The following is a 22971-nucleotide window of genomic DNA, read 5'->3' as shown; positions in this document are numbered from 1 at the left end:
AATTTCTTAAGTGATTTGTATGCTTATACTTGTTTCATGATGAAATAATGAAGGGAGATGCAATGTCACATATCAAGGGATGTACAGTACGTGTACAGTTATTAACTCACCATCTATCCAGTAGTTGCAGTACCTTTCTGGTAATCCACTTAGTACCCCAAGAATTTCCCTCTTTTATGGAGGACTGCAAGAGCAAGCAGATCATACATAGGATGAATACTCAAAACAGGAAGAATCCCTGCATGAGTTTGATTTTGTTTTTTGTTGCAATATACAGGATAATTAAACAATCAAAGGATGTAAAGATGTGTAAAAAAGATTCTTTAAAGATACTCACCTTGTAAGATGTGAATACAGTGCATTATTTTATATGTTACTGAGGTTACCTTATCCATGAAAACAGTGAAATGCTGTCCACAAGTATTGGATATCTACAATTAAATGGAAGCATTGTCAATGCTGGAAGCATTTGTTTTTCTTGGGTGATTTGTTTTTAGTTAATTTATACTTATGACTCATAGGTCTTCAGCTGAGCCACCAATAAGTCTTTTTAGATGAGAGGTCATTTAGACCCCCCTTTCAGCTACTTTATATACAGTAGTTACTGAAGCTGAAGCTGAGGACTTCAGCTTCAGATTTATATTTTTTCCAATTGAAAGCAAAGCCTTGGAAGAGTAGCCTGAAAGAAATGCCACAAACCCTTACACCATTACAGAAGAACATAAAAGAGGAGGCAATATCTTCTATCTAGCCCATTTGATAGTTAGAACTTAATTGATCTGAAGACCTTTCTCAGTTATTGCTTGAAAGAAGCAAGGATATCAGGTTCAGCAATATGGCCTTTGTATAAAATAGTGCCTTGTTTTTTTCAGATTTGAATGCACTCCCACATAATTTCCACTTCAGGTTCATGTTTCGCTATTGATACTGTTCACCAAGTAGAGGATTTTGATTTCTTGGTTCAGAATATGCACTATTCAAATATCAAATGGATCACACCACTGAACGTCTTTTGCAATTCAAGTGAATACATTAAAAATAAACTAAATTATCCCTAAAAAATCATTTGTTCATTTTTTAACAATAAGAAGGTTACAAAAAAAATCAGTTCACTACTTGGATTTAGTGTCTTCTCCTCACTAATAGAAATAAGCCTGTGAGGAAAGACAGCGCCAGAGACTGTGGAGGAAAGTGTTACAGAGAGCTCTAGAGAAAGTGCCAGAGAGGGAAAAGGAGACAGAGGAAGGGGACAGGGCCCAGAATAAATGACAGAGAGTTGTGTGTGCATAGGGCAGATGGCCTATGAGATACACTAGGGAACGCTGAAGAGAAAGCCATAAGTAAAAGACAGGCCAGTCAGGAGAAAGGGGAAATGCCAGTCTCTGTGTGTTAAAGAGGAATAATATGTGAAGTAAGAGACTCCACATGAGATGAAAGTACTGTCTGTGAACAAAGTGAAAGTTGTGAGTGAAAGACAGATCGATCAGACAACAGGGGAAATGCAGACAGCTACATTTTAATAGGAGCTATAGAGTGAGGGAATCAAGATGAGGTTAAAAGGCCGCCTGCCAAAGAGATTCTGCAGTGCTGGAACACCGGTGTGTTAGAGAAGCTGCAGTGTGAAAGGGACTTCCTGTGCTGTTCTGAAGTCTGAGAGGACCCAGATTCAGAGTGAAAAGACTGTGTGAGTAACCACCACAGAACTTAATAAAGAATTGCTTGCATTGTGGGAATGCCTGTAAGCAGCTACCCGCCCCACTTTTTATGCCCCTGGCGGCATCACACTACCAAAATAGTTGACCACTGTCCCCGTAAAGTTAATCAGAATTTCAGGAGGTCAAATTCCAGTCTTGTCCTTTTTTACATAAAATCTTATGTCCTGAGCACATACTTTGTACATCTTTTCTACTACCCCTCCTCCCACCCCTTTTTCACTCTTGCAGCAGTAAGCCTCATTGTTACAGTCAGTTTGCCATTCCACCAGCCAGGTGAGTTACACCAAAACAATTTTCAATCCGGTTTCATCTCTAAATATCGTAGCAAAGATTAGGATTTGACTAAACTGCTGAAAAACATTTTAAGCATCATTACATTAGTAGAAAAATCTTAACTGTAACACAGAGGATATGAGCAAAAATAAGAGTCATGAGGTGAGGTTTATCTGATACAATTTGAATTCACTGGGAATAACAACACTCAAGAATAAAGTGATTATGGAGCGCTTAATGAAAATTTGGCTTAACCCACTTGGCTGAGGGCTGATCTCCTGGCCACAGGATGAGGAGGCCGGAACCCCCCATGCAGAGTGAGGAGTGACCAAGGGGTAGCTACTTAGGTGGAGATGGCGTGGAGGTAGGATGCAAAAAACATAAGCGACAGAATGAAGGGAATCACATACAGTATTTATAGTTTTTTTATGTGAGGAAATTACATCAGGGGTGATTGTTAGTTACTGACAGCTGAGTCTAATTGAACTTGGCTGTTGAAATCCCTCCCGAACTTTCATTACAAATTCCATTTAATTTGAATGCGTACTGAATTGAAAGCCGGGAATCCATCAGACACCATTTATCCGTGGCTTCCAGTTTCCCCATACAGACACATTTGTGCTGCACAAGCTTCTGTTGCAAATATGTATTTTGTGCAACCAATGTGTTAGACATGGCTAGCTGACATTGATATCTTTTGTTGTAAAAGATAAGGCTTACAGGTCCTGGCTACTAGTCAAAATACACCTCTTCCGTTTCTTTCAAGTTTCACTGTGGGTTCCATCTGCACTTCCACCATGTCCCCATTCCTGGACATTGTCACCTCAGGCCTGACTGTCAACACTAGTACCCATGATTGTCTCGGCCAAAGCACTCCTATGCTGCAATTTCATGACTGCAATTATCTGCATCTATGGGAGGTACAGTACTGTAATAGTGGATATGTTATTCTTTACATTCCTTAAGTCTATACATGAATCTTTTAATATTGTGTGTTGGTTCAATACAGTTTGTTGAAGCCTTGGATGGATTTTGCTTTATTTCCTGGACTTTAAATTCCAACCCTTAAATGTCATTGTCTTCTAATAATTTGGCTACAGAATTAAATCCAAAAGTAGTGTATACCATTACTTTAGGACTAATGAAATAAAATAGTAATGTCTCACACTCACACGTAATGAAATATTTAGCTAATTGGAGGTGGTAATAGAATGAAAATTGTAAATAACTGTGTAGCATATCTACAGTACTATAATAACAAATGAGAATTTTTAACATTGTAGGACTTTGTTATGGTGTTTTGATCCTAAATAAACACTTCAATATGAGGTAAATATAGTAGTTACAGCCACCCACTACCATACTGTTGCTAAAAGTAGAAGGAATAAATAATAGAGATGACATTTACATGTATTATCTCCTTGAAAGTCTCTTTCATTCCTAATTCTATGAATAGATTAATTGTATTCCATCAAGAATGTAGAATTTTTATATTTGTCTAACAAAAGTTAATTTGAATGATACAAGGTTAAAGGTGCAATAGTTAAAGTGCTTTTGACTGCAACTGCACATGCTTGAGGATATTATAGCCAAGACAGCTACATAATAAATCAATAGATTATTTTGAGAAGAATCTACTTAGTATCTTACCTTGGTTATAATTTTCAGCATGTAGGGAGAGCACAAAAGAAAAAACAAATAGAAAATCAAGTGTGAACTTTTTTTACAACTTATTTAGAGCTTCATGTAGTTAAAGACTTTAAAAGAGCATGGAAGAGCACCCCAAAGCCACCATACCACAGTGTACAAAAAACAGTTGAGTATGTTGAAACAGAAACACCCTCCTTGCAAACTCTAAAAACTGTACCAGTCATGTGATGCCCTGACAAGCTCCAATGCACCTGCACCAAATTCCATTCCACATTCCACCTGTGGAAGGAGCTCATCAAGATCATCTCAAACGATATCAGGCCGGGCTTATCAACCTCATTAAGGGAGCCTCAATCATTATTTAAGGCTCAGACATTGAGTTGCAAGAGCGTGAGTAGTTGTCCCCCCCAGGACTGTCCCTGTCCCTATTTTCCTTATCACTCCATTAATTATCCATTAAACCCATAAAACCTTCACCTCTGAACTGACTCTGACAATAATTAATTTGCCACGCCCTATTTTCCATCCACGGGTGCGGCCTAACAAATAGAATGCCTATGTAATGCTTTCCACAGCCTAATCAACCTAAAATTGCAAATACACTACTTTTTACCCCAGATTTAAGTAATGATACAAAAAGATTTGGCTAATAAAACACCAATCTAAAACGAAATTATCCTGTAAGATTTATGATTTTTCATCATGGCCATTGATGGCTCTATTTATGGTACATAAAAATAGGCACATAAAAATATAGAATTGATCATTACATTTTGAAAAACAAGTCACTAAAAGTCAAGAAAGCGGTGGCTTAAGTGATTTAATAAATACCTTAAGGAAGACAAACAGGAAAAAGAAAACATTTTATAGAAAAGACAACAGGATTTCATTCCAGAGATTTCAAAAAGGTATCAGGAAGGTTGAGAGAATAAATATTGTTCTGAAGCCTAAAACTAATATAAGAAAGAACTTTGCAGTATTACAACAGCGAAACGACACTAGAATGATTCTAAGATGACAATTCAAAAGACAAATGAGTTAAATTATTTTTTTAATCCACCAATTTAAAAATTAATGACATGCCTCAGGTAAAAGAAGTATGCAGTTGAGTATTGAACTGTCTTACTATATTGAAAGCCAAAGAGCTACAGGGACAAGGAGTCCTAAGAACAAATGGACCTTATAGTAATTTTCCAGTTACACTCAAAGAAATGAGAGGTGTTATTCATTGACCAATAACCTGACTCTTTCAATAGGCTCTGTACTGATACTGTGGCAACTTTGACAATGTTACTGGCAGAGACATTTCCCGAACACGTTTCCTCTGTCAAAACAAAAATTAGTATTTGTATAGGTATATTTTTCCCATTACTCTGGTCTACATAAATCCAATTTTATAACTGATGTAATCAAAAATACTATTAACTGCAATATCTTTACAAGTTTTGAGATTAACATAATTTATTGGTTATTTTATTGTTTGACTGACAGAACAGTACAATTTATAATCTGGAAATCTACAGTGCATTGTCTGAATGCTTATGCATTCAACATATTTGAGTTTTTCTGTTTAGTTACTGTACTCTTCAGAGATACTAAAGTGTGCAGTTTGAGCAATCTGGTTTTCAATAAAATTCTTTAAACAAAGTTTAAACAAATTTGCATGCATCAGTTTGTAATTTCACAAAATGGGACACACTAAGAAGTATCAGCATAGTACTGTGGAGTATTTTGTGTACTGTATAAAACAAAAAACTGTTACTTCAAAATGTCATGAATGCAAGCTTTTAAGTGGGAAAACTGTGCAAAGAACTGAATATTTTTGCAAGGTACCGTTAATATTTAAGTATATGTATACAGTATATTCTTACTTCTACAAGGTTTGCAGATATACAAGTGTAACTAGTGACCTTTATCTTTAATACCTTGACTCATCCTTTTCAGTGAGCAAAAAAAAAATAGATTGAGCTTAAAAACAAGCAGTTAACTTTTTAACTTTTGAGGCTGTTCCTGTGACCTGGACCCTCATAATCCAGGCTAACTCTCATATAATACTTTCTTGCCTCACCACCAGGATCATAGTGCACGTTCCCTCAGGCCTTGTAAGCACAGGCTCCTTGACATTATTCAGCATTGCTACAACCTACATTTTACTGTTTGAGTTAGCTGGAAACCTTTAAAGAAAAAGTAGTAAAGACATGACGGCAGAAATAAAGTACATTGCCAAGTCTAAGACCCTATTTATTTCTATGCAGTATTTCAGATCAGTATATTCACATTGATATTGTTATTTAGAATAGTATATATTGTATACAGTATATATGTTGTTAAAAGTTACATTCATTTAGAAATGTATTGTTTTCTTTTTAAAATGGTATGCACATATTGAATTTAAAGAGATAATCTGATAGTAATTCATCACTAAAATTAAACCAAGAAGTTTATCCAATACTGTATAAAACAATAAATCTGAATGGCACCCATCTTAAAAAATAAAAAACTACCCCACCGTATAGCGTAGCAAGCATGACCCAAATTGGTTTCTTAGTGAGGTAAAATGCCACCACACATAATTTTATTGATCATAAATAACATAAAATAAAATGCAGAACCAACACTAAAACTCACATCTGATCAATTCTGACCTTGAAAGTGCAGGTGTGATCAATAGCACCTTTTTGGCTTTTAATTATCTCAGTGAGTTTTCTGTTTGCTCCTGTCTCAAGAATAAATGATGTGGCCTTTCTCGTTCATATAGCTGATTTTATTATTTTGATGAACTGGAGTACTGCATGATTTAACAGATTCTAAAAGTAAAATATTGCAAAATTAATATATAAAGTATAATGAAAGTAATAATTCCATTCATCCCAATAACATTTTTCATCTAAAAAATGTCAGAATGCTTTACTGTACTCATTGGTTATCATGCACCACTGAAGTGCAGCACCCACCTGGTAAAGAGCAGAAAGGGGAATATAGGAAAGTAAGATAGTACAAACCCAGAAAGGAATTTAGCCAGGATACTAGGGTTAATACCCCTGCTCCATTACAAGTTACCATTGGAAGATCAATTACCAAATAGTGTCTTAACTTATTATCACCAGACTAGGGCATTGGTTTGATCATTCTGTTCCCCTCCTCTTAAGGGCGCTCCAGCCCTTCCTAGTTCCTCATTCCCAGCACCTGTTTCTTATTCCAACCCCTTTTCAGTTCCCCCTTAAAACCCAGACGCAGACGATAATCGGGGCTCTACATTGGCTCCCGTTTCACGTGAGCCCGGGTCCTGATGCGTCTGGCTCCGTTATGCTTTTAACTTTCCGTTCTTGTTCCTGTTCCCGTTCCCCCAGCCGGTTCCGACCCGGTTCCTGTTTTTAACCTCCTGACTCAGATGGATTGGCTGGCCATGGACTCATGCTTGTTCTTATTTTTGGATATCCCTTTGGACTCTTCCTGGATTGTTTGCTTCGGCCACACCTTCCCCGTACACCACTGCACCAAGGACACGCCCCCTGTCTCCATCCCTGTCTCCTGCATGACTTTTCCCCCAGTGTTTTCTCACTACTCTGGATTGTGTCGTCTGCATAGGTCCCGGAAAGAACTGTTCGTGACAAACAGAAGTAAGAGTGCTACCTTCTGGCACTCTATCATCAGTCGCAGTAGCAACCTAGTTTTCCTTTGAGACCTCTCATGCCTGTACCAACTATGCCCAACCTTGTTTAGCTACTGAGATCTGTTTTAAAAACTCTTGATGAAAACCAAACCTATGCAGCTGATGCCTAGGGTTTAAGGCAACTTTGCTCCTTTACTGCTTCAGGATATATTAAAAACCAAAGTAAATACACTTCCTTTTGTCTTTCATAATTATAATCATCTAGTTTCAGACTGTATATATATTTTGTGTAATTCAACAATTACCCCAATGGAAAACCACAGGTGGCTTCTGATTGATGTACAGTACCTTGCTTGTTAAGGAGACCTCCACCATATAAAATAATGATAAACAGTATACTGTTTGCTGGTTGATAAGAACCACCTTAAATAAGGGCCTTCTACCTGTAACCCATCTCTTTTCATTATTTACCAGGGCCTTTCTTTATTCCCTTTTACATAACAGTAGAGTGGAAAACCTTTCTCAAGAAATACTGCATATTAAGTTATGGCCCTGTTAACACAGAACAATAACAATTTAAATACAAGTTCCTTTATTACAAAGCATTTATAAATCATTATTTGTAAATCTGTAACAATGAAAATGTTTTTTAGAGAAGATTAAAATGATGTTTCGACATAAACGCATACGTAGATCCAGACATCAAATTCTTTAAGTACAATGTTTCTCATTTTATATGAAGACTTTATGTTTATGCTACCTGTATATAAAGCTCTGCATGTCTAAATTTAATGTCATTTGCCAGGACTCATCTTGAATTTTCAGTCTTTTACAATTTCCTTTACAGCTTTGACAGTTTGCTAATCTTTATATTTTTGTATTATCAGAACAATAAAGCAGCTGTCTATCTTAGCCATTTTTCTCAGTTTAAGCTACTGGTTTAAGGTTCACTTAGGCCAACAGCAGAAGGCTGCACATATTATACAGAATAAGAGACTGCCAGTAATTTAGCGCAGGGCTCTTGAGCGAGTCAAGGCAGGACTGAAAAAAAGTCCACACATATCTTCTTCAGAAAATGTCTCCAAAAAATGATGTTGAGACCTGTGTCATAGCAACATTGACAGTGCAGAGTCAAGGTTCGCATAAAGATCAGAGGGTAGATATAGTTGCTCTGTTCTTTATAGATGAACCACAATTGCTTATTTTCTGCCTAACCCTTCATGTACAAGGTCTTAAAAAACAAGATATTAGCTAGGCTGGACATTTCCAGTAATATATATATAGTAATTTAAAGGTTTTGTGCTCAGAAATATCACCCTGTGGTACTGTACCAGCCCATTTCATGTTGTTTGATCTGATTCATCCAGGAAATGGCTTCAACCTGAAGTCAACTCAGGAGCAAAAGCAGTTAGAGTATTAGCTATGTACACATACAGTACATCAGGATTCTACCTTCTGACTTGATGCAAAATATAGAGCAAAGGCTCTCAACATGGTTCAGGATTTCATTAACTTTGTGGAGAGATGCCTAGCCACAAAAGAACCCCAGATACCAATTCACCAAAATACAGAGCAAACAAAGCTTAAACCATTGGAATACACTCTGCCTATGGGTTTACTGAGAAACAAGGAACAAACAGGGACTTTATTCTAGTCTGTAATATATGTTAAGAATGGGGGCATAGTTCCACAAGATGTCAACACAATAGAACCAATGCACTGCAATTTCACCCAGACGCAGGAAATAATAGCATATACTATACCAATTATTCAGGCCATTCAAGCACATGGTTATTCAAAGTAAAGTCAGGAATTAACAGGAAAAGTAACAGGAAAATAGTGTAATATCTAGTAGATTCTTGCAGGGCCTTGACTTTTCTTGCATAGACTCTGGTAGAACACAAATTAAACCACTCCCAAACTAGGAATTAAATGGCACACACAAAGATGTGAGGTATTTTGCCTTTGCTACAGTGCCTGTATGAATTCATCACATACCATAGAATTGTCTATTGTGTCTAGGCTGGTCATACAGTAGGTCTTCCATGTTTTTCAAGCTTTATAATAGTGAATGTTTCCTAGAAATAGAAGTTGGAAGTGCAATATCCTTTTTCTGATGAGCTGCATGGACCTAGCAACAAGACCAAGAAGAAAAGGCAAAAAAAGTCCACCCTTTCTGACTTATGGACTAAATTATGGCCTAAAGAGGTGTCTTCTCAGATGGAGGCCAATGACACCATTCAGGGATCAAGTACAGAGCAGGATGTTTCAGTTATTTGAATGGTGGCATAACTTACAAAGATCAGAAAAATTACAAAAGTAAAAAAAAAAATCCAAATACAGTAAATGCAGAACCATAAGTAAAATATTCCATTTCCATAACTGTATGTGTTCACAGGCACAGACCAAAATATTAGATAGGAAACACGACACCTCTGACTAACAAAAAACTCTAACAAAGCTTTTCCACAGGATCACTAACCATGAGCTTGTTTTCACGAGAAAGTTAAGAAAGTGCTAGATACTATTATAATTAATACACAAGATGCAGGCATGGAGACTCTCTCGTGAAAATATTAGGTAGAAACTCTGAAATGTGAGGAATGGAAAACAACATAGAGGTGAGTATACAGTAAGTAAACTCATCAAGAAGAAGGAAACATATCAAGGAGCATAATGGAGCATATGAATCACTTGGATTCATATTACATGGAAGTTTCTGACCTATGACACTGGTATGTGAAGAGTTATAGCTGTAGACTATAGGCTTGGTGTTAACACCCAACTTTTAAGTAGTAGAAAAAACATACAATGTCCATTCTATTTTCTAAGCTACTGCAGTGTCAGTAGGGATTCCTCACCAAAGAGTGAAAACATTCGTAGTGCAAAAAAAGTTTGAATTTTACAATTTTTTTATTAGTGAATGAATCTATAAAGCCAGCAGCTCTGCTTAGACTGGTTTGAGTCATTTATAACTGTTTTCGTTGCCAGTTACACAGCTGAGTTGCAGCTGTGTAGGATTTCAGTTTTTCTTTTAGTTTGTTCACATAGAACCAGGACATGTCTCATAACTGCATTAAGTACCATCTTTATGCACATTAGTACTGGTAGTCCAATTTTATTACATAGGAGTTTTGTTCACATTCTCACTACTAAGCTACACAAGTTATGCATTTGGATAAAGTATAGTCTGTACCTTTCCCTTTGTTTTCTTTTTAATTTTCTATATGATAATCACATTTTAAATTCATATTTCACCTTCCCACTCACTGAAAGCAGTGGTAAGTACACAAGCTGAAGGGTTGTTCAACCAAGTTAACCATGAGCTTAATTCACCTCTAACACACTTAAACCACAGATGAGGATCATAATACATAACTGAAATTTGAGAACATTATAAAGGGTTGTTCTAAAGCAGCACAAAATTAGTTTCATTCCTAACAATTTCTGATAACAAGACCTCAGCACAATATGTACTGTACATAAGCCAGTGTATGTTTTGGCTACAGAGTCAAACATGCAAGTCTTCCCAAACACAAAAAATACACAACAAAGGGTTACATGATATCATTGCATCACATGAACTGTGACAAAGTCTTCACAGACTCCAGCACTGACAATGCCCATTAACAACTCAGAGATATACAGCACATCTGTCATTACACTATGTGGTGAATGGGTTACATTTTGTGCCCTTAGGTTTGGCAGTGTCAACACTTCAGATTAGGAGTACACCTTTCAGTTTTCAGCACCCCTCCAGGCACCTGTGATGTACCACTGGTCCCCTTGTGGAGACACCTACACAGTCCCAAGACCAGCCCATTTCTCAGAGGCATCATTTGCACGGTTCCTCTTCCTCTCCTGATCCCCATCTTCAATGTTCAGAGAAATGCCAGGAAAGACCAAAACAGAAGCCCCTTTTAAGGGTCCAAAAAAAGACCCCTCCGTTCCAACAAATTCAGTATTTTCATGTCCTGGAACACCCTGCCATGCATAACCTGGCTTTGCTTCGTTCCAGTCAGCCTTTCTCTGGAAACTTTCACATCCTGTGTCTCATTGGAAACCTTCTGGTACACATTACCCAGCTTAGCCCCTTTTACACCCAAATCAATTCTACTCCCCTCTGAATTATTGTCACTAATAGAACCAACCCAAAAAGAAACGAAAATCCTTGCAAGTTGTCTTTTAACCTTCTCGGTGTTGCAAAACACTAACAATGAGACCTCCAGGTGGTCTGCTGATGGAACACAGGAATCATAAGATTTCTCCTATGCTATCAAAAAACATTCCATTTCTACCACCACTACACTCTCCCTGGGGAGCAGAAACACTCCCAAGCCTCTCCACAGCTGGCTACTAATATACCCTAAGAGTCAATCCTGTGGAATGTTGAATCACCAGCTGGACCAATCACTTCTATTGATTATTTTTCCTCCAGTGGAATTCCAATACCACAAGATACTAAATAAACAATTAATCCAGGTGTGTCCAACCTCCCAGAGGAGGAACTGGCCAAAGCCTTACTACTCAAAGTAAACATGTTTTATGGAAATACCATGAAGAAAAAAAACGTATACTGTAGATCAGTCCCTCTCATCTCTCTCCACAAACCAGTATTGCACAAAAGTGCACTGTGTTTCTCTCAAATTGTCATTATCGGTATTCATGCCAGTCTTCTGTATGCCTTTCTGCATCAAGCTGTACATGATATAAGTCCAAGCAGGTGCATCTCTTCCAGTTTGAAGTTTGTGTCATAATGCAATTGTATTTCTTATGTATATTGTAAATGCAGTTCATTGCATGATAAGACAAAGTGAGCGGAAATGTATCCAGGCTTCATGTTTTTGGTCGATAAAAGTGTATTTTTGTTTTTTGGCTTGAATTATCTAGCATATTGTTTCCTATTGTCAATACTTATTCAAGTAAATGCATCAAATTATTCCTGCACTGAAGCACAACTGTGCACCTTTATGCTGTGAGGGTGAAGTTTTGTAGATTTAATCAAAATCCATGTTTTGATCAACTTTAACCTCAATCAACTAAGAACTAACAAAACAATTCTGACAGAAAACAATAAATTTAAAATTTGATCACTCAGTTATACTCCTTGAGTAGCGGTACCATTATCTGGAGGTGAAAAACTCCAGTCACAGTAAACTGTGGTGTTTATGAACATAACCAATTTTACCTAATGCATCTACTGTACACTGTGGCTAAGGATCTGCACCTATGGCTGGAAGGTTGCCGGTTCAAATCCTGCAGCCGGCAAAGAAAACCTTCTCCGTTGGGCCCCTGAGCAAGGCCCTTCACCCCAGCTACTCCAGGGGCGCCGTACAAATGGCTGACCCTGCACTCTTACCCCAAGCTTCTCTGTCCCTGTGTGTCTCATGGAGAGCAACCTAGGGTATGGGCAAAGACAAGCTCCTAATATAAGAAATTGTATATGGCTAATTAAATGATCTTATATCTTATCTTATACATGGATACACATAGCTAAAGTATTGCGGTTTAGCAACACCCTTATTTTTACATAAAAGGGTTTTTACTTGTGAATAGTAAGGTCAGGGCACTACAAAATAGTAACAGAAGCCAGAAACTTTCTTCTAGACTACAATTCTACAATTAATGTGGTCTTCTCTGTAGTTAAATTCAATGTTTCAGAAGCTGGTCACATAACTAGTGGTGTACTGTATGTGGCTTTCCTCTCGGACTCTGACAAGATTTTCTTTCTTTCTGCATGAGTGGATTTTGTGACAGTGATTTAAGCTGACATGCATTTCATGCCCCAGGAAACATGTCTGTATATCTCAGAAGACTAGATTAGAGTATAAATATTAATTATTTGTTTATGTGCTGTTACAGTACTTCTGCGGTTGCTATTTAAATTGTGATTAAGGTGGTTTTGTAACTAAGCTATGGCAATTTCCCCAGTAGTACCATAAACAAAACAGCTGGAATAACGTGCAACTAATACCAACAAAACCACACCATATTTACTTTTAGTTCTGCTATCAAAGTAATTCATACAGTACTTATATTAACCTTATTTTGTGTCTTGTAAATTTTTTTTCTTAGAAGTGATCAGACATCTACTTCACAAGCTTTGACATAGACAAAAATAATTCCTAAGATAAGCTAAAATGTGAATGGATATTACAACTAATAGAATAGGAAACCATCTAGAAATATATTGATTTTACATGAACATCGTAAACAAGACAATTCTTAAATTGATCTGTGCATCTTAAAATTCCTTTGTGTCTGCTGACATTTTTCCCATATGCAAGTTGCAGCACTGTACTGTATAATATACTGTATACATACAGTACAGTACATAGAGATTTTCTATACAGATATTGAGAAACAGAAACAGGAAGGTTATTCTCAAAATCATCATGTCTGGATAGATTGGGGTTTCAGCTTCAACCACTTCAATTGTTAACATGATCAAATACTGTATATACATCCTCTCAGAAACTACATACTGTACTATAGTGGAACACTGTGCAAAAGATATGTCATGTACAGTACAGTAATGTTCTAAGTGCTTCAAGCCACATTTTAATGCAACATTTTACCTAAGTTGCTGTCAGCACTGATTAAATATACAAGTTTGGGTTTTTTTGTATAGAAGTACAGTACTACTGTAATTAGTGCACATGGAAGATGTTACCTATAGACCAATAAGGCCCATGAAATAGTATATTGTAACGCAACGGGGGCTCAGGCGGGCGCCCTTGCCGCATCTGGTCGGCCCCATCCCGACTGGAGGCTCGAACCCGGGACTTCCGCGTCTCTCTGCAGCGACCTAGCCCCGTGAGCCAAAGAGAGATCTCTCCACAGCCCAGTAGCTGTGGTCCTGCTATCACAGGGAAGGGCGGTGACGTCACCCGCTCTGGTACGCCGGCTCTTACACAGCGCCTGTCGGCCGTAAGCGTTACACTCTCCCCCGCTTAAATCGCCGTCCCCGGCGAAGGGCTATCCCGCCCCGCTTCTGACACCAATGTAACGCAACGGGGGCTCAGGCGGGCGCCCTTGCCGCATCTGGTCGGCCCCTGCACCCTCCGGGGCTCGAACCCGGGACTTCCGCGTCTCTCTGCAGCGACCTAGCCCCGTGAGCTAAAGAGAGATCTCTCCACAGCCCAGTAGCTGTGGTCCTGCTATCACAGGGAAGGGCGGTGACGTCACCCGCTCTGGTACGCCGGCTCTTACACAGTGCCTGTCGGCCGTAAGCGTTACACTCTCCCCCGCTTAAATCGCCGTCCCCGGCGAAGGGCTATCCCATCCCACTTCTGACACCAATGTAACGCAACGGGGGCTCAGGCGGGCGCCCTTGCCGCATCTGGTCGGCCCCATCCCGACTGGAGGCTCGAACCCGGGACTTCCGCGTCTCTCTGCAGCGACCTAGCCCCGTGAGCCAAAGAGAGATCTCTCCACAGCCCAGTAGCTGTGGTCCTGCTATCACAGGGAAGGGCGGTGACGTCACCCGCTCTGGTACGCCGGCTCTTACACAGCGCCTGTCGGCCGTAAGCGTTACAATATTAACAGATGACTGACCTTGACACATTGATATACTGTATACAGTATCTCTCTTTTATCTCTTCCTAACTATAAAAGTAAGAAGTAAGAAATGTAAAGGTTTTATAGCAAGAATAAGTACTATCTGGGTGCCCAAAATTATTTATAAATCCCCATTGAAATACAGTCAGCATTAAATCTGACTCGGCCATTAAACATTTTTAAACTGCATTGTGATCTCCTGCAAAATTAAAATCATAACCCATGTAATTCTACAGTATATAATGTAATACAATGTATTTAATGAAATATTTCCATTTTATTGTATTAAATTTTGTTTTTGTTAAATATCTAGTAACATGAGCTCAAACCATTGCATCACATTTTGTTTCATCTCTTACAGGTGTTACCTTTTTTATTTACAGTAGCTATCAAACCTAATTTCATACAGTATATCCACATGACAGTTGGTTATTGTATGCCATGCTGTACAATAAATATTAAAAGGTGTTTTTTTATTACAAATATATATTTATTGTAGAAATATGTATTAGTTGTAGTGAACCATGCATAAGACATAAGACACATTTGTTTGCAGGTAAAAGAGATGGGTCAAAGTGATGTAATTTGTGTTTTATTTAATTCTTGCCAGATTTTTTTCTTCCCTCTCATGTCTTCTATTATTTTCCTCTGTTTTTTTACAGCATGTATCTTTTTTCCTGAAAAGTACAGTAAGACATGTTTTTGACTGAATTATTTTTGACTGACAATTGACAGGCCCCATAGGTTTATTGATTTTATCAGGGTATAAGAGTTATTCTGAAGCTCTGAAAATATCCACTGTAAATGCAGCAATTTTGTGTGACCTTAAGTGGGAGCCCGTTGAATATAAACTTTTCAGAACACTCAGCTCCAGTTCTCTTTCGTTTTCTTCTCCCCACATAGAGAGCTTACAAAGTCACAATGCTCTTCTTAAAAGAAAAAAAGATTTTAATTTTAATTTCATTTTCAACATCTGTAATAAGCGTTTCTAGTTGGATTGCCATTCTCACACTTGCATAATTGTTTTTGGCAAAAATGATCAGATTCTGCAAAATACTTTAAAAATCCCTCATTAATCTTGTTTCACTATTCTTCCAATGAAGAGTTTTCATGATCAACCTTTTTCTGCTGTGATCGCACCATTCAAACACAAGAGTAATGAAGATGGGATAGCTGGGACATGATTGCTTTCAGGACTCGAAATCTCTTCATGAGCAAAAACATGGTTTTTCAAAAGGACCAGAGTGTAAGGTTCTTTTTATAAGAGAAAAAATAATTAATTTACAGCATATTTAATTGAAGGCAAAGAAAAATAAGGAAATGACTGTTTGGTCTGAAATAATCTCCCTATTAATCACTTGAACATCTATGACAGTTTGCAGAACATATAGAATAGAAATTAAAACTGAATTTAAACAGTGCAGCATCCTTACTTTAGAATTTACAACCAGATCCATTACCTACCCGTGATGAATTGCTGGTGTCTTGCCCAGAAACCTATGAAAGAAACAGACATTCTCTTTGAGAAGACCAATAAGTTCATTTATAGTTAGAACTCTATACAAAAGATATCTCCTCTTTTTTAACTTATTTAGACTCGTGTGAAAAGTCATATGCAATCAATGAACTCCCATTATATTGAATACAGTAAGTACTGAATATATTTTAATATTAAAGCACACTCTGCTCCTTTTTTAATTCAATGGGAAGATATCTTCATCAAAACTGCAACCTTGAAGGGTGAATAGCCTTATTGCTTTCTAAGGATAGTAAAAATAGTATAATTCATCAACAATTCTGGTAGCCTTTAACAGCACTGTTAGTCAGCTTGTTCCAGATTCATACAACTGTGTGTAAAAAGTACCTCCTTTTCTCAGATATAAATATGCTTTTACTTGTCCCCTCTGGCTCATTTTTCACTTTTAATCCTAAAGAAATTTAGATTAGAAACTTTATTAATGCCTTTGAGGAGTTGGAATACTTCAATCAGGTCACCTCATAATCGTCTATCTTCTTCTTCTTCTTTTTCACAGCCTTAGTCCCAGACTGTCCTGGGGTCAGCTGCTTTGGTTGCTCTTCTCCACTTGTCTCTGTTAAGCACATTTTATAATCTCGTAATTATAATAATCGTCTATGTTTAAGAGTAAAAATATTCTGTTGTTTGTAAGTGTAAAATATTTCTTTAAGCCTGTAAATGTATCTAATTTCTCTGTAATAACACTTGTTCAAAATATTCAAAATAAAGTGTTACAAGCTCATTTGTTATTCACATTTTCATTGTTATTATGCCCATTCAATTGTGTTCGGTATTTAGATTTAGTTAATACTGTAAACTGCAGTGATAAACCGAACAACTTAGACCAATTTGTATTTTTTTATCACATTAATTATTTTTTGTATATGAGAATTGATTCAGCAATCATATCCTGTGGTGTGAATATATGGGAATGTTTATAACTCAAAAATTGTTTTTTTCCCTCGGTTTATTCGCAGATTAATAATATGCTGTGCATTTTAGCCATGTTAAAATGTACAGTATTTGTACAACATTTCTGGCAGCTTGGTTCTACTGTAAGACTTACTGATGTAGAAATGTGTGGAATTTCAGTTGTCACAACACCAGCTAATTGGTGTTTTAGACCCCGGGCACTAATGAATAAATTCAGTGCATTCAGTGATCCAGAGTGTACACACACTTCAAACTACATTGAGAAATATTAATGATGCACAATCCGGCAAAACATAGCCTTGAAATATGAAAGAATACTATAGTTCAGAAAAAAACTTTTCATGCTTGTTAAAAGTAATTGTTCTTTTTTACAAAGGAGAAGAATTACCATTTATAATCATAATACTAGAACGTGCAAAATCAAAACCTCAGGAAATACATCATATTTATATATTATTTGGAAAAAAGAGTTTAGAGTGGTGCAATGGTTAGCATTGTTGCCTCAAAGTGAAGGGGCCATGGGTTCAATTCTGGAGTGCTATCTGCATTGAATTTGTATGTTCTCCCTGTTCTCCCAGTGCTCCAGTTTCCTCCCACACTCTAAAAACATACTGGTAGGTTAATTGGTTTCTGGAAAAAAAATAGCTCTGGTGTGAATGTGTGCATGTTTGTGTTTGCAAGTGCTCTGTAATGAACTGGTGTCCAGTCCAGGGTTTATCCTGCCTTGAGCTCTTTGCTTCCTGGGACAGGCTCTGGCTCACCAGCAACCCTGTATTGGATAAAGCAGTTAAAATAGAAAGAGATAATGTACTGGGCAAAACGAGGTCTTACTTTTAATGAGAATTGCATTGCTTTAATGGAATGAGAGTACAATTAGGAAATTGCAGCATTTAAATGACACATACCTAATAAGAGTTTAATCCTTCAAAACGGCAAAATTCATCCAACGTGAGAAGCAATTATTCATTCTTCCAAAAGTATATTCTTTAGACGATGACATTGCTGACCCAGTTTTTTCAATAAAGTCAGTTAGCTTGTCTTTTTTTTATTAAACTCTGGCTGCAGATGCAGCAATATTTCTCTGGTATTTCAAAGTAGATCGAACTAAAGCTGACAGGTCTTCTTGAAGATTTAAGAAGCTTGCGATGGCTGAAATTCCCACAGATGTCTGGTGTATGACAATGTCATGCTTTGATGAAGGGGCACAGAGACAAATACCATTTTGATGAAGAACAGCAACCCACTTTAACTGACACTGCAGATATATATAATCATAAACGTTTATTCTCTGTGAAAGGTATGTGTGGTTTTGATAGCTTAAAAACATTTTTATGAAACTGAAGTAAAATGTTTTGTGAGTACATACAGTACAATACACTCACTCAAAGTGATGAGTACATACAATCACCTAATTAATACACCACTAAAAGTTGACACAAGGAACTCAGAAATGGCTAGTGTTTTGTAGTTTGCCATAATGTATTTTATTTGTAATTTAATTAGTAAAATGTGATTTTTTTTATTTACAAGCATTGAACAAGCTGTTATGGTTATGGCCTACACCCAATAGTATTTTTAGTGATTGCAAAATTAAGGTTGGCAACACTGATCAGGACAGGTAGACCAACAGATTTCTACAGTACCATTCCAGCTCCAAATTGGAAACTTTTAATCATTATGTCACTATGTACCAAGCAACAGAATGCACACTTTTAACATCCACATTACTGTTAAATAAATCATATAGAGATGGTAGAATTGCCCACCTTCACTGTTTTATTTAGTTGTAAACAGATATGTTAAAAGCTGTATATGATACATATACAGTATGGTTGCATAAATGTAGCAAATTATGTTGCATTCAACATACTGTACCAGCAGTCCTGGGTTTATTGTGATGTTTTTAATTATGTTAACTAGTATGAGAAGTGGATATCATGTTAGACAGTGCTAACTCTTCAAAATCCTGTGTCACTTAATACATTTTGGAACACATAACAAAAGGAAAGGAAGTGCAGTACAAAATTGGCTTTATTTGGCAACTTACTGATCTTACTGTAGCTCTACAAAACTATGGATCTCTTCATTAAGAGTGGTTCTGGGTATAGTTTGTGGCAATACCCTAAAGAATTCCTTCTGCCTTTTTACCCCTAGCTTTTTCTGCTGTCTCATTTTTCTGCTCTTCCCAAATGTTCGAGAATGGTACAATACAGTATGAGTGAAGCATCCTATCCAAATTACTGGTATATTCCATGATTATCTGGTTATGATTTATAGAATTTATGGAGGCAGATTTTGTATTTTGCCAAATATTATCATAGAAAATATGCACATTTACATACAAGAACCAGCAACCTCTGTTTCAGTGACCATTGCTACGGGTTTATATGAAGCCTGTAATAAAACCTCATAAATAGAAGAAACCAATTTCTTTTTTACCCTGATATAAAAAAAAAAAACAATATGCATTAGTTGCAAAGACAACCTTCTTCCCCCAGTAGAGTGTCAGAGACATATTTTGCAGAATGGAGATGTATTGTAAATATAGAAAATAATAACTCAAAAGTTCACATGGCAATTCTAGAATGAATGGAAACCCATCATCATAGAAAACAGAATGTGAATGTAAGATAATGTGAATTCCTTTGGCACTTCAATGTTAAAAAGAGAAAGTAAGATTGTTCTTCAGGTGTTATGAAAAATAAGAAAATGGGCATGCCACAACTTTTTTTTTTTGTGAGTCTTTCTGCTGAACACCAAATTATAAATTAATTGTGTACTTTTTGGGCCAAAACACAATCTACAACATTTCACCCTACAGTATACAATGAGACCCGATTTTCAACTGGATGCCAAGATAAAGATACAGGTATGTAAGGGTGTGGAAATAAAATGAGCTAATGCTGACCTTTCATACTGTAGAATTGAGAATTTCATTTAAAATATGCTTCTTTTTCCATAAAAATGTGAAACTCTTGAATGCAATACTTAAGGGAAGCACATGGGGAATTATACATATTTTCAACAGGGCTTTATTATTACATTACTGAAGAAAAGAAAAAACAGTGTTGTGTGGTTAAATAAAAAAAGGAAATGTTGATAGTTCTTTGTAAAAGTGAAACAAAACCTGGCTTGCTTGATTTTCATGCAACAGGTATCTACTTTCTAAAGACCAATAGCAGTTGTAGAAGCGAATTTATAATGAAAAATAATATTTATTTTTTTTGATCAATCACCAATACTTTCAAATAATATTCCATATTTTCTTCAGATAGTTTTAAACAAAAAAAGCAGTACTTCCTTAAGAAAAATAAAAAAATGGAATTTCCAGTTCTGTATTTATTTCATTACACTCAGATTTTCTTTATTCTTTAACCTACATTCAGAACTTCTTTTATTTCCCTTTCTGCTCAAATATTCCCATTTCTGTTTTTTTAAATGTGTACTGTATGTTGTGTGAAGATCTGAAAAAATAAATATGCTGCTTCAGGTTTACAAAAGTCCAAAGAAATTAATTTGCTGTTTAGATTTAGTGAATAAAATTATGCCAGAACAAATCAGCAGCACATCAGAAATACTATGGTAATCTTGTTTAAAACTGATTTACAGGGGTATATTGCTTCTGTAATTTCAAAATGGATTGAGAAGACATTTGGCAAGAAATGAATTATTAAAATAGATAATCCAAGGTGAGTTACGCTCCTATGCTGGATGTTTGACATCTTGTTTCAGCTTTGACCTTTCACAATCTGCCTCTACTGCAATAACATGAGCAAAGATATTTGAATGACACTGTTGGTAGCAGAGGGGAGACCTTATGTTTGACAGAAAAAATTAACATTTGTCAACTTTTATTATACAAATCAAACAGCATCTCCCAGAATCTGTGAATTTCTGGGATGTAGTTTAATGTATTTTTTTCTGAGTATGATGTACAGAAATGCTGGAGGTATTATTTGAAGTTTTGATTAAAAGAGGTCTGTAGGTCATACATGTACATAACACATTATCACTTGACACAATTGCTGTTTGCATGCCAGTATGCAACAACAACTCCTAGTATGCAGCAGCTAACCACTGTGGAAAAAGTCCACATAGGATGTGACACTTTATTTTAGCAACAACTTTCAGGTAAATACAGCAAGGATAGAAAAATTCACCTCCTTGATTAACCATATGAAATCTAATCACTGGGTGATGTTTAAAAAAAACAGATTCTAGACATTCAGATTTTTTTGTAGCAAACTGTATACTGTACTTGTAAAACCCAGATGATTTTGTGGTCAGTAGCAAACTTTGGAGAAAGTCTGCAATATTTTAAATCAGACTTGGTAACTGGGAATATAAATGACATTGAGTCACTCTGTGAAAAGCAGCACTATTCAGAAAGTCAATAATCATTATAAGAATGTTGCACAGAAACCACCAGAGGCAGATAAAGCACAATATCCAAGCAGATATTTTAAAGTCGTATGAGGACAATGTTATTTTTTGGTATGCAGCTATATACTAATCTGCACAAATTGGCTAGAATGTGTTGGATTGATATAAGAGATTGTTTCCATGCCTTTATATTCAAATAATTTCTTTAAAAATGGGGCAGAGAGAAAATTTTCACCAGCATCTATCTTCATTTCCGGTGATAAAAAGCCCAATGTGACCCCATTCTCATTTTGCATGTCTTTCTGAGGCAAGTCGAAAACATATTTGATTGAATTAATTGATGGATTAAAGATTGGATGGGATTAATTGCAGATTTATTGAAGCCATGTGTAAATCATATCACCTGAACATACAGTAGATAAACATATTAATGTAAGAGGATATCCAAGCCTGTTTGATATGCCTGATAAGAATTTGTTTAGGAAATGCTTCCGGCAAAAAATACCTCAATTTTAACAGGTGGCACAGTTGCATGATGATCAGTGCTATTGCCTCACAGCTCCAGGGTCCAAGATTCAATTTCTCACAGATTTGTTGTTTGTTTTTGCCATGTTACAAACTCATACAGATTAAATACCATTCCCTCAAGAATGTCCCGTTCAGTGGAGAATTGTCAAGGGTGGGTTTGTTCCAACTACACCAAGTTTTAATTGTAAAATCAGATGTTTCAGAACGTGCAACCAAGTAAGGCTGAAAACTGATGTTTACAGTATACATAAGTAGGTGGAGGTGGGTGAGATTAAGGTTTGACCTTCTCACAGACTTCGGTTTAAAACTCCATAGAGAGGATATGTTTTATATATGTTACTTTATGTCAAGCCAATATACTGTAGTATCCTTTTAGTAATCTTTTTAGAAAGATCTGTGGTTTTGGAAATTCTGTCTAGCATTTATAGTAGGTCAATTTGTTATGAAAACCACTATTTATGGAATTGAATAGTTTTTGTTCTTGTTAAATGTTTCTTTATTGATCTAAGAGTGATTAAACTATTTGGTTTAAAGCTTTAATATATTTGTATAGTTTATAGAAATTGATGTACTGTATGTGTCACGATCGTAATCCCTCCTCTTAAGGGCACTCCAGCCCTTTCGTATTTTAGTCAATTTCATGCACCTGCCCCCTGTTTAGTCCATCTTTATTTAAGGCGGGCGCTCTCTCTATGCCTGGCTCTGCATTGAGAGATGGACGCCCGGAAGCCCACCTAACAGCGGGTGCAGGAGAGACCCAACGGCATAGGCTTCATCACGGCGTCCTGACCATCTGAGTC

General features: G+C 36.7%; 1 long non-coding RNA gene across 2 annotated transcripts in view; it reads right to left on the bottom strand.

Annotated features, from left to right (window-relative positions):
* Window positions 1-22971, bottom strand: part of LOC148657464 (uncharacterized) — a 120840-nt gene that overhangs the window by 37750 nt on the left and 60119 nt on the right. Inside the window, exons 1-2 of one of the 2 annotated variants that reach the window (XR_015940976.1) lie at window positions 3639-3795; window positions 111-184 (exon numbers count right to left, since the gene is read on the bottom strand). This is a non-coding gene — a long non-coding RNA (uncharacterized LOC148657464). Of the gene's footprint in view, window positions 1-110; window positions 185-3638; window positions 3796-22971 lie in introns of those variants that run through there. The other variant, XR_015940975.1, reaches the window with a different exon arrangement.

Source organism: Lepisosteus platostomus, chromosome 8 (genome assembly GCF_059453375.1).
Source record: "Lepisosteus platostomus isolate fLepPlt1 chromosome 8, fLepPlt1.hap1, whole genome shotgun sequence".
NCBI lineage: Eukaryota > Metazoa > Chordata > Actinopteri > Semionotiformes > Lepisosteidae > Lepisosteus > Lepisosteus platostomus.
Note: the sequence above shows the minus strand (reverse complement) of the source record. Positions and strands in the feature narration are given on the sequence as shown.